Below are 12,245 nucleotides of genomic sequence, written 5' to 3'. Positions count from 1 at the left end.
CAAAAGATTTTTACTGCCCCTTGACAGCCCATTCCTCCCTTCACCCCTGGCTCCAGGCAATTACTGGTTTGCTTTTTGTCACTTTAGGTTAGTTTGAACTTTATATAGATGGAATCATATATTTGTCTCTGGCCTCTTTCACTCAGCATAATAATTTTGAGATTTATCCATGTTGAAGCCTATATGAGTAATTCTTTCCTTTTTTTTTTTTTTGCTGAGTAGTATTCCATTGCATAGATGGATATTGCACAATTTGTTTATCCATTCACCTGTTGGTGGGCATTTGGGTTCCTTCTGGTTGGGGCTATTGTGAAAAAAAGCCACTGTGGACATTCATATTCAAACCTTTGTGTGAACATATGTTTTAATTTCTCTTGGGTAATAACTACGAATGGAATGGATGGGTTATATGGCAGATGTGTGTTTAACCTTTTAAGAAATGTATTGTGAGAACTCACAACTCCTTTACATCTGGGCTCAGATAAGGATACTTAAGCCACTGATTTCTCTAGGTGTAAGGCAGGGAGAAATCCTTATTCTCCTCAGCCTTAGCCCACATACTTCCATATTTAATTGATTATCGACTCCTTTGGGTTCCTAAAATAATTCCAACATCCTTCTTTTTCATCTCTCAAGCCATACTAATATCATCTCAGGATTTCTTGGGTACCTATTTTGTACCCAGTACTGTGCTAGGCACTAAAGGGTCACACAGGACTTTGAGTTAAAGTGGCAACAAATTAGGGCCCCCTCCTGTTGCCTGGACACAGCTGGAGAGACCACAACCATAGGTTATGCTACAGGCAAAATACTTGAGGACTTGTTGCATTCCACTTACTTGACTCACATGCTAGAGGAAATATCCCACCTTTGCGTGTGAGCTGTAGTTACTTATTTTTTAAGCAGGTGTGGCTGTTAAATGAAGAGGAAGTGTTGTGTGAAATCCCAAAAAGAGGGAGAAGGGGAGAGAAAACTTTCCTCTTTTAATACCAAATATGTATATCTTTTCTTTTGACCGGAGGTTCGCAACGTGTGGTATCCGAATTAGTAGTACCTGTTTCCCCTGTGAAAATGTTAGGCATACAAATGGTCGGGCCTCATCCTAGATGTCCTTGAATCTGAGCTCTTGAGTGTGGGAACTGTGTTTCAACAAGCCCTCCACGTGCCTCAGATCCACACTCAAGTTTGAGAAGCACTGTGCTAAGATCATTCCAATTGTGTAGATGGTCATCTTTAGGCTTGGAGGAAGGTGCGTCCTGGGTAGCTTTGGGCAGTAAGGATAAGGTTGCCGCAGCGCCCCTCCACCACTCCCTCCTCTCCTCTCCCAGCACCTGCAGCTCCACTTCAGCTCTTGGCCTCGGGTCCTTTCCCCTGGGAGCCGCAACCAAAACCCGGCAAGTGGATTTCGAGTTTGCTGACCCGGGTGCCGGCCGGGCATGCGTAGTGGCGCGAGCGCAGCAGCTAGGCGGGCGCGGCCAGGTAGCCGCAGAACCGACCTGCGGGTGCCTGGATCGGGAGCGGCAGCTGCGGGCTGGAGGGCAGGTACGCGGCGCGGCGGTGGGGTCCGAGAGGAAGCCTGAACCGACAGGCAGAAAACAAAGCTTTACTTCCTCGCAGGCGCTCGGCGGCGGCTCCAGGGGAGTCTCTCCGGGTTTCCCTCGCTGGAGAGGTGGCTCCCGGCGCCCGCTGTGCAGTGCGGCGCCCGCCGACCTCAGGGCGCGCTCCTGCTCAGTCTGGGCAGCATGTAGTGCGGGCAGGTGTTAAATCGTGTATTTATGCTGTTTACACAGTAAGCCTGAGAACTGCATTATGATTCTCTGCATGAAGTTAGGCATTTCGTTAACTTTTCTATTTTCCTCTCTTTTAAACTTTGAGTGGCCGCTGGTGAGGCTTTCTGATCCAGCCTGTTTCGCTGGACTTCTGTGACTGGTTTATTTGCCTTTGGTCTTTTGGTGCATAGGCTCAGTAGGACTGGAGTGAAATCAGCATCCGTGGTTTCTGGTTTTGGTGCCTTTCCTGGAGCAGGGGGCCCCTGGATGCGGCATTAAAAAAAAAAAAAAAAAAGCCAACTTTCAGCGCATTTCAGTGCCCAAAACTTTCTGCATTTCAGCTGTATTTTAAAGTAGAGACTTCGTAAAGTTGAAGATTTCCCCCCCTTACTTTTCTACATTACTGTTATTTCAGGCATCGTTTGGTTTTAAAAGGAAGCGGTCTTTTATTTTGTTTTTTAAAATTAATTTTTATTGGAGTATAGTTGATTTACAATGTTGTGCTAGTTTCTGCTGTACAGCAAAGTGAATCAGCTCCACAGGTACATATATCCACTCTTTTTTAGATTCTTTTCCCACATAGGTCATTAACGAGTACTGAGTAGAGTTCCCGGTGCTATACAGTAGGTTCTTATTAGTTATCTATTTTATATATAGTAGTGTATATATGTCAGTCCCAATCTCCCAATTTATCCCTCCCCCCTTAACACTTAGTAACCATAAGTTTGTTTTCTACATCTGTGACTCTATTTCTGTTTTGTAAATAAGTTCATTTGTACCAATTTTTTTAGATTCCACATTTAAGTGATATCATATGGTATTTGTCTTTCTCTGTCTGACTTCACCCAAAATGACAATCTCTAGATCCATCCATGTCGGGAAGCAGTCTTTTAGATGAGTAACAGAATTCTCACTTTTCTCCCCTTTATTTACCCTGTCACATTTAATAGTTCACACAGAGATATTTTACCCTGGGGCTGCGGTATTGGAAACGCGTGTACGAGGTTAAGGTTATGCTGCACAAATTTCTTGGATAACCTGTAAGCCATAAACAAAATTTGGGGACCACACACTGAACACTCTTTAAGTGTCAAATTTATGATGTGGGAGGTGTGTACATAGAATTAATAAGTTTAGGGAAAAAAAATTTCTAGTTCAGGAGGAGAAACCTATATGGTAAGGGAATACAGATATCTGCCTTTTCCTTCACCCCCCTCCTGCCCCCGCCCCCGCCCATGATGAATGTTTTAATGGCAGAAATAATATACAGTTGGTTTAGTTTTGGCCTGTGGAGACCTTCGAGGTCAGCCAGTTCAGCTGCTTCAGTTTACAAATGAGAAAACCGAAACCAAGGAGGTTAAATGACTTGCTGTGGCTGCTGGAGCCCCTCCTTGGCAAAGCTGGGCCCGGGCCCCAGGTTTTCTGATTTGCAGGGCTCTTTTTACCATCCCCTGCCGATACTCTCCTCAGAGTTTGGTTAGATTATTACACTTTCTTCTTCTCTTCTACCTCCTTATACTTTGTAATCTGGCTTAGGCAGAAGATTAGCTATTCCTGCTACTAAGCTTGCTAGTACCTTGTAAACTCCTCTCAGAGAGTACCCTCTCATTCAAGCCCCACCTAACAATTGGCTGGTCTTGAAACCGCCCTCCTTCCTTGCCTCAGAATGCTTGTTTGCCTCCCTCCATGTTGAAGTCCTGCGTATGCTGCAAGGTGTAGCTCAGGTGTGCCTCTTCCTAGAAGCCTTCCTTGATTACTGCAGCCAGAAAGTAGCTCTCCTCCTTCTGAACCCTCTAACGTTTATTACTGTTGGCTGTGCTAGTATCCCTCATCTTTAGTATCCCGGATTGTTGAATTTTAGTACATAACCCAACTTCCTGACCAGTGTGTGTAAGCTCTTGGAGCTTCAAGCCTATGACTTAGACTTCCCACCCAGAACTAAGCACTAGTAATGTTCTTGGTACTGTTTGTGGGAGGGAGGAAGTGAAGTAGGGGAGGTTTGGTAAAGGGATTTGATGTGGATGTCCTGTGAAATGAGGGAGGCCACCTTAGAGCTATAGCAAGACAGTGGCCAAGTCAAACCAGCCTGATGGGATGATTCTCATATCTTCATGAGAGGTCATGATGGATCATTTAGGGCAGTTCTGGTGACAGGAGTCAAATCATAACAGAGGAGAGTTGCCTAAGGCCTGGACTTAAGCATGTGATTCTAAGTGCTGAGTGGAGAGCACAGATGTGAGAAGTGTTGTAAAGGGGAAAGCATTTGTAAGAGACTAGATGCTGGGACTTCCCTGGCAATCGGGTGGTTAAGACTCTGAGCTTCCACTGCAGGGGGCACTGGTTCGATCCCTGGTCGAGGAACTAAGATCCCGCATGCCGTGCTGCGTGGCCAGAAACTAGATGCAGAGAAGAAAAGATGCTCTGAAAGTTGCTTTAGCTTCAGGTTTGGGGTGTTGGTAATGTTCTTTTTATTTTATAAATAACCTCCAACGGTGACATTATCTCTTTCTGTTTCTTACAGTTGTTGATGTGATTGTCTCATTTGCCATTCTAGATGATAAGTTCTTTGGGAGATGACCTTTAATCCCTCACAGTGCCAGGCACGTAGCTTTGCAGTATTAGATACTCAATAATTATTGCATTAATAAATAAACAAGTGTATTTTGACTTGGGGAGGGTGGGAGTTTAGGATCTTAGAGCTATAAGGTAGCACTTTATCCAGACCATCCCCTCATGATGTAGAGGTGGAGCTGAGATGTGCTTAGCTAAGCTAGTTAGTGGTTTAGCCAGAGCCTCTGCCCTAGTCTCATCGCTACTAGTCCCTAACTTTTCAAGGTTGATGACCCCAAGATTAATTTGAGTTGGAGATGTTCTGTGGATCAAAAGCCCTCAGAGACCTAACCTAAAGAGGGGAACTTGGTGACCAATGGGAGGATGTCTGTGTCATTGGAAGAGATGACACACAAAGGATGACTGGCCAGTTCAAGGTTGAATGAGGGGCAAGGCTGCAGACCTGGGGATCTGGAGTCAAGGAGGAGTCTGGAAAGGACATGGTAGCTTAGCTTGTCAGTGGCAGAAGATACAAACGGGTGGGGCCCAAGTCCATGGATTGAGAGTGTATTGGGGAGAGATATTTTACACTACCGGGAGGTAGTGAATGATGGCCGTGGTGTTTATGACCCAGGAATGTGAGGTAAGCTTGAGAGAGAGAGAACTGTGATCAGACTCTCCACCTGGAAAAACAAGACAGAAGGCAGGGCTTCCAAACCCCAAATCCTGGATCAAGAAGTAGTTTGGTATATTTGTTTACTTGGAACAGATATTGCAAATAGCCGTTTTGCAAATCAAAACACAGCCTTTTCACTGAGCTGCACACAGCATTGAGGGAGCTGTTGGAGGGCACACATCCTTTCTGTTGACAATCACACTGTAGTTGATCACCATCTTCAACTGGCAGTGATTCCTCTTCTTATGAGTCAAGAAGAGAGAGCACTTGGGAGGAGATACGGAGTTTGAGATATGATTACTGGGGGGCAGGGAAGGGTTGGCTAAGTTTAGAGGAATTACTTTTCTTTTTAATCTTGACGTTAGTCCAAATTGATTGGACAGTGAAATGCAAGATCAAGCAGTATGTTGAAGTTAATGTCTCATACACTTAACGCCCAGGTATTAAATTCCAGAGTAATGTATCATAACTCTGTGTAAAATGACTGTACTATGTAACTTTCTCCAAATAATAATACTAATATTAGTAGCTAGTATTTTAAAATGTTTTACATGGACCAGACACTGTACTAAACACTTTACAAGCAATATGTCGTTGAATCTCTACAGACCATCTGATGAAGTTGGTGCAAATATTATTCCCATTTTACAGCTGAGAAAACTGAGACTTAGGTAAAAATCACATTTCTGAGGTCACATCATGGACAAGTGGCTGAACTGAGCTTGGATCCCAGGCCTACCTGACTTCAGGCACTGAGAGCTAAAGTAACTTAATCAAATAGCTTAACAAAATGCAAAACGGATAAATGTGGTAACCCTAACAGATGCTTAGAATGGCTACAGATTTTATCTGGTGACACTCCCAACATTCTTTGAGCCAGACTTTCATAAGAGAAACAAAACAACAGTGATGAATCTTTCTGGGTTTTGTTTTTAAAATTATTCCACTCAGTCTTTATCTCCTTTTCACCCTTGAAGACTTCCTGGAGGCAGAGACAGCAGCTCTTTCTCTGGGTGCACCATAAAGCTCTTTTGGGGTGATGGAGGTGAGTTGGTAGGGATCCAGGAGATGCCTCTGGAGTTGGGGGGTGAGACTCACCTTGTGTATAAGCCTAAGGACTCTAGGGTGAACAGTTCATAAGGATTTTTTCACCTGGGGTGGCAGGACTCACCGTTGAGAGCTCCTGGAAGATCTGTGGGTCCTGACCCTAACCCTGATCTCAGATCTTTGAACTGTGGTCAGAACCCTCAGGCTGAATCCAAACCTGGACACTTCTTCCGGGATCTTTCAGTTCAGGGAGTTCTGACGTCAGTGTGGACACGTTGCAGTTGGAGGTGGGTGTCGATACCTCAGGGAAGGCCCCGGGTCAGAAACAAGTGATTTAGAGGCAGGGTTGCCAGGCCTCAGCCTTGACCAGCTGACTTGGCTGTGAGAAAATGTCCCGTACCTTCCTGCTTGGTGTACCACATTACTCTCTCATGGGAGGCTCAGAATAGAATCCAGCTGAGGATGTTCCTCTCCTCCCGGTGCTGCCCGAGCCCCTCTGTCCGTTTCCTGCTTCTGCCTCTGTGCTGGTTCTGTGCATTCTCAGGGCCTGTCTCTCTGGGCGTGAAAGGAAAGGCCGCCTGCTTCAGGCCCTTACCCATTACGTGTTTCAACATCCCAAAATCCAAATCAAACTTTTGATGAAAATCAGGGAGAAAGAGGCCTTTGTGATGCCTACCGGTTTATTGCTTATAAAATGGTTATACAGTTTTGATTGCTGGAACTGTTGCTGACATATAAAATCACATGAGATGTGAGGCTGTGTTAACTTTGATCGTCTTATTTCTTTTCAGTACTACTGTGTCTGAAAGTGCCTACTTGCCTTTTCTGGTGAGAAACATGTAACGTGGCTTCTGTGAAAGCGAGTTGCTCTTTAGTAATACTGTGGGCACAGAAAGGGCGAGAGAGGACTGATAAGGAGAGTTTTTCTCTTATTTAAAACACTTGTTTCATCAGAAAGTATTTTCTTTTCTAAGAGAGTTATGTGTTATTTGTTAAAAGTCCAGTTGTGAAGGAGACTTTAACCTTTATGATAAACTAGATCTTTCTTTTTGAGCAATTCAGAGCTATAAAACTACAAGAATATTTGGGTTATGACTCACTGCACAGAGACATGCCTTCTTCAGAAAATCCAAGCCAACCACAAAGAAAACACAAGAAACTGTCTTTTTCTGATAGTAAGGTGGATGGATATCTTAGTAAGGTGGAAGCAAAAAAGTAAAAGGTTTTGGGGAATGGTCGACAGGAGAAATTCAGTATTAGAGGAAACCAGAATTACTTCATTATTGAGAAACTCAATAAATTGTTTAAAGATCCAGTCCCAGGAAATAACATTTAAAAGAAAAATGATGAAAGCCCCTTCAATTTGTTAGAGAACCAAAAAACAAGAGATTTTAGCAGTACTGTCAAAATAGAATTTGGATTGAATTTGAGTTTAAAACATTGGTAATGGTAAATGTATGTAGAAGGATTTCATGTTAATTGCCCCCTACAATGAATTCCCACATGGGGCCTCTGCATTCCATGAATAAAAGAGTAAACCTATCTCCATGCATCACAACTGTAAAACCCAAAGTGATGCATGACAGTCTGTGACCTAAAACTGATGTTGATCAAGGAAATTTGAATGCCTTAGACAGAAAGTACTGGCTCTATTCACACTTTGTTCCCATAGCTGGTGCTCAGAATCTAGATTGAATTGTTAAAATGAAAGAAAAACAGGTTCAGAACTGACTCGTTTACAGTGAATGATCAAAGGCACAAGTAGACTTTTTGTCTCATTTTACTTTGTCATCTTAAATGCCACCTTTTATGGCTATATTGGGTTTTTTTTTCTTTTTTTGTCCTTGATGATGTATACTGTGTACTGTTTATAGGTAAAAATCAATGCAAACTAGAATTCTGAGGTTTGATAAATGTCTCTGCTTAGGGTTTTAATGCTATTCATCAATAATTTGGTGGAATGATAATATCAAATTAGTACATAATTGAACCTTCAGCTCAGTAGCAAGTTAGTATTTATAACCATTGGGAACAAATCAAAAGTTCTCAAAGACTCCGTAATTCTTTCACTTGAAAACTCTCTCAGCATTTTATCCTAGTCAAGTCTCCCTTTTCCTTCCTCTCCCCTCAGAGGGTCATTGGGACACTCTTTTGTTCCAAGGGGTATTGCCAAGAGTGGCCCAGTTATTTCAGAGTTGAAGTGTTATTAGGTCAATGAGGTGCTAGCCATGAAACACAGCTCACAAAAACCGAATGATGTTTTTCAGCAAAAGTTGTCGTGCCAAGTGAATTAATTTTGGAAAAACAGCACTAGCATCAATTGGCCTGATCCCTTTTCCTATCCTTGAACAGCCCAAGTTAAACCCAAGATCACCATCTGTGGAAAAAAGGTAATCTGAGAATCTCTGAATGTGTATTGCTCAATCAAAATGAGCCCCGTAGGGTAATTAAAGTTTAGATATCTGAAATCAGTTGGCCTATGATCAGGTCCATGGATGAGAAGTCAAAGTCTGTGATTCTGTTTCTGACCCCATGAGAAGAGAGGCCTTCTCTTCAGCTGCAGGTTTGATGATTAAACAAGATAGTAAATGTGAAAGCAATTAGTAACCTATAAGGTGAGGAGGTAAGGTATTTATTGATATAATAATTTTCCAGCTTCGCTGCCTTTCATTGATAAGTGGCCAAGACTTTGAGAATGAATGACTTGCCTGCTTGAGGTTACCTGGCTTGGAAATGGCAGAGATGGAACTCACATCTGTGTCTTTTCATTTCAACATTTGACAAAATGTTAGGGCTCAGCATTGGGACTATAGTGATGGCCAAGACAGATATAGGGTCCCTGTCCTCATGGAGCGTCTTGCACCCCAAATACAGTGCTCTTTCAGTCAATCCATATTTCCTTCTTGTACTGACCAGAGGGAATAATTTCTCTATGAAATTGACATCTGGCTTTTATAAAATCTTAAATGTGTTTATGGCTAAGCCTCGACTATGGAGCTCTTTAAGTGATGTCTCTGTTCCCAAAGGTGCCTTCAACAACTGCTCCCTAAACTTCAGATCTCACTTGACAGGGTATTTATTCATCTCCATTGTGGAGAGAGGAGTTGGATTCCTCTCAGCATCCTTCTCAGGGGCTTGTTGCGGAAGAATACTTTCCCCTCTTCCTCTGCAAAATCAAAGGGATTTGATTGCCGAAAGGGAGCTGGGCTGCGACAGCACTGTAAGTGAGGCACGCCCCATGTACTCACAGGTTCTCAGTCAGCTGGGGGAGGCAGACACAGAGACAGCCTGTGACACAGGTGAGCACCAGGAGGAAGGGCAGAATGAGGCTTTGGGGGAGCCCGAATGGAGAGCAGTTCATTCTGTTCAGTGGGTTGAGGAAGATGTCAAGACTTTTGAGCTGAGCCTTGAAAGAAAAGCACAAGTTCAATCTACAGAGAATAGATAGAGGAAAAAGCATTCCTTGGGGAAGGGACAGCATGAGCAAAAGCACGGAGACAGGATGGAGCTGACCTGTTCAGGAAAATGCAGGTACTTTAATGTGCTCTAACAGGTGATCAGGCATAAGAATCAGTTGGAGAGCTTGTTAACAAACGGGTTGGTGGGTCCCAACTCCAAGTTTCTCATTCTTTAGGTCTGGGGTGGGGCTGGAGAATTTTTTTTCTTTTGAGTTAGGTCTATATTTTATTTTATTTTTAGTTTTTTGAGCAGGGAAAGTTTAATATAAAGAATTATTAACTATAATGGGGACTGGAGTAATAAGAGATTGGGTAATAAGTAGCAGAGAGAATATAGTAATATAGGCTGCTTCCTATGTCTGCTATTCCTGTATTCTTTTTTTAAAATTTTTTATTGGAGTGTAGTTGCTTTACAGTGTTGTGTTAGTTTCTGCTGTACAGCAAAGTGAATCAGTTATACATATACATATATTCCCTCTTTTTTAGATTTCCTTCTTATTTAGGTCACCACAGAGCACTGAGTAGAGTTCCCGGTGCTATACAGTAAGTTCTCATTAGTTATCTATTTTATACATAGTGGTGTATATATGTCGATCCCAGTCTCCCAATTCATCCCACCACCACCTCTGGCCCCCCCTTGGTATTCATACGTTTGTTCTCTACGTCTGTGTCTCTATTTCTGCTTTGCAAATAAGTTCATCTGGGCTGGAGAATTTCATTTCAACAAGTTCCCAGCTGATGCTGAGGCTGATGATCTGGGAATCACACTTTGAGAGCCACTGGACGAGAGTGTAGTAATGTAGGTTAGATAGGAGAACTAGAAACAAGTGGTTTTCTTTGGAAACGGTACTAACTTCATAAAACTGTTGTTACAGGGTTTTTTAATTGTTATTTTCTTTTTACATTAGTTTCATTTACCAAGTGGTTGCTGCCTTGTGCCCTTTGCTGCCCTCTGGAAGTTCCTTACCCACTCCACCCTGACCCCAACCCCCCAGTTCTCCCAAGAAACCAGCCCTTTTCTTGTATTCCGTATTTTTGAAATAACTGCGGTTCAGCCAGTATGACATTCCACCTATGGAGAGCTGAAAAGCTGACATCAGCTAGAAGATGTTAGGAGTTGACCCAAACCAAGCGTGAATGACTACTAAACTCAAGGAGTATGTTTTTGGATTTTATTTTGTTAATCTGGATGTAATATTAAACTTCATTTTATAAGTATTTTTGGAATAGCTTGCAAAATCTGAGATCAGAGGTAGGATGTACACAATTGCAGAAAGTTCCTTCCTTGCCCCTCAGAAAACGTGCAGTCTTGTAGGAAAGTTAAGATATATGAATTCCTGGCTCCAGTACAGGGCAGCTGGTGCTAAGTGCTATAAGAAAGATAGGAACCGACCTGTGATAGGTCTGAGAAGGAGGAAGTTTCACTTTCCATTGGAACAATTAGGGCAGTCAGGGTAGAGTTGATGGGGTGATCATTTATGCTGTCTTCGGATGTTTTACCCATCTTTGTGAGCCAGCTGATAAGAGGGCTTCCTTTTGTCTACATAAAGAAAATAGTGGAGGAGGAAGCATATGAAGTAGGCAGTGAAGGATGGGCAGGTGCTCACCAGGTAGAGTGCGCAGCTGGGGGAGTTATGGGGAGAGGTGTTCCAGACAAAGGAGCAACTGAACCTCCAAACAGAGGTGCAACGGGGAAACGCGGGTTCAGCCGGTGCTGAGTTCTCCAGTTCATTATGGAAAGTACAGGGAGATAAGACTGGAAAAGCGTTTTGGGAAGATGGTGGAACCTCTTGAGTATGAGGTTGCGGGATTTGGACTTTATTCTGTAGGCAGTGTGAGTCACAGGTTTATCTTAGCTTACTTTCACTTCCGGTTTACTCCTGACTCCCAACACGTTGGAAGAGGAGGAACCCTTGCCGTGTATTGACCTGTGGTTCATATTCTTTTGGAAAAACACCTAAAAATGCTTTTTTCCTGGTTCTGATTTTAATTCTTTTTTTTTTTTGCCGTGCTGCTTGGCTTGCAGGATCTTAATTCCCTGGCCAGGGATTGAACCCGCGCCCTCAGCAGTGAAAGCGCAGAGTCCTAACCACTGGACCGCCAGGGAACTCCCTGATTTTAATAAGTGTATTTCAGTCATCTTACAGACTTGCCAAAATTAATCCATCATATTAAAGGCTTCTGTGTCTTTCAAAAATATGTAAAATATAAAAGGACAACCAATTTCAGTTTCTGAGAGACAGATTATAAAAAACGAGATAAAAATAAATAAATCACCAAGTCAAGAGATTATAGTACTTGTTCAGGGTTGTTCTGGGAAGAGGAGCGAATTCAAAAGTGAAGGCTAAGGCTGTAAGCATGGTGTTCTACAGATACTTTCAAACTGACTTCAAGTGCTGAAGGATTACAGAGGTAAAAGTGAGAGGCGACGAGGTGTCTCTTTGGGATGCTTTAGCTATACATTGGGAGATTCTACTGGTTGAGTACTGGTTTAGAAAAGCTTGTCTCTGGAGAATAGAAGGTACTAAGTCCTTCTGTTCATCTTTTTGGGGTGACATCCACAGATGGTAAAGACATTTGTGTCTCAGTGGAGATTTTGAGAATCTTCTGTGTGTGTCTCCTAAAAAGAATCCTGTGTTTAAAACTACAGTGTGGTGGGCTTCTCTGGTGGCGCAGTGGTTGAGAGTCTGCCTGCCAATGCAGGGGACACGGGTTCGAGCCCTGGTCTGGGAGGATCCCACATGC

General features: G+C 43.0%; 1 protein-coding gene across 2 annotated transcripts in view; it reads left to right on the top strand.

Moving 5' to 3' along the window:
* The first annotated feature begins 1,431 nt into the window (after positions 1 to 1,431).
* PLS1 (plastin 1) overlaps positions 1,432 to 12,245 on the top strand; it is a 109,169-nt gene continuing 98,355 nt past the window's right edge. Inside the window, exon 1 of one of the 2 annotated variants that reach the window (XM_082393771.1) lies at positions 1,432 to 1,542. The gene's annotated coding sequence lies outside the window, so the exon portion shown is untranslated. Of the gene's footprint in view, positions 1,543 to 6,016; positions 6,041 to 12,245 lie in introns of those variants that run through there. The other variant, XM_082393772.1, reaches the window with a different exon arrangement.

The sequence above is a fragment of the Balaenoptera borealis genome (assembly GCF_965194805.1).
Source record: "Balaenoptera borealis genome assembly, chromosome: 5".
In the NCBI taxonomy this organism is placed as follows: domain Eukaryota; kingdom Metazoa; phylum Chordata; class Mammalia; order Artiodactyla; family Balaenopteridae; genus Balaenoptera; species Balaenoptera borealis.
The sequence above is the reverse complement of the archived record's forward strand: the minus strand, read 5'-3'. Positions and strand labels throughout refer to the sequence as shown.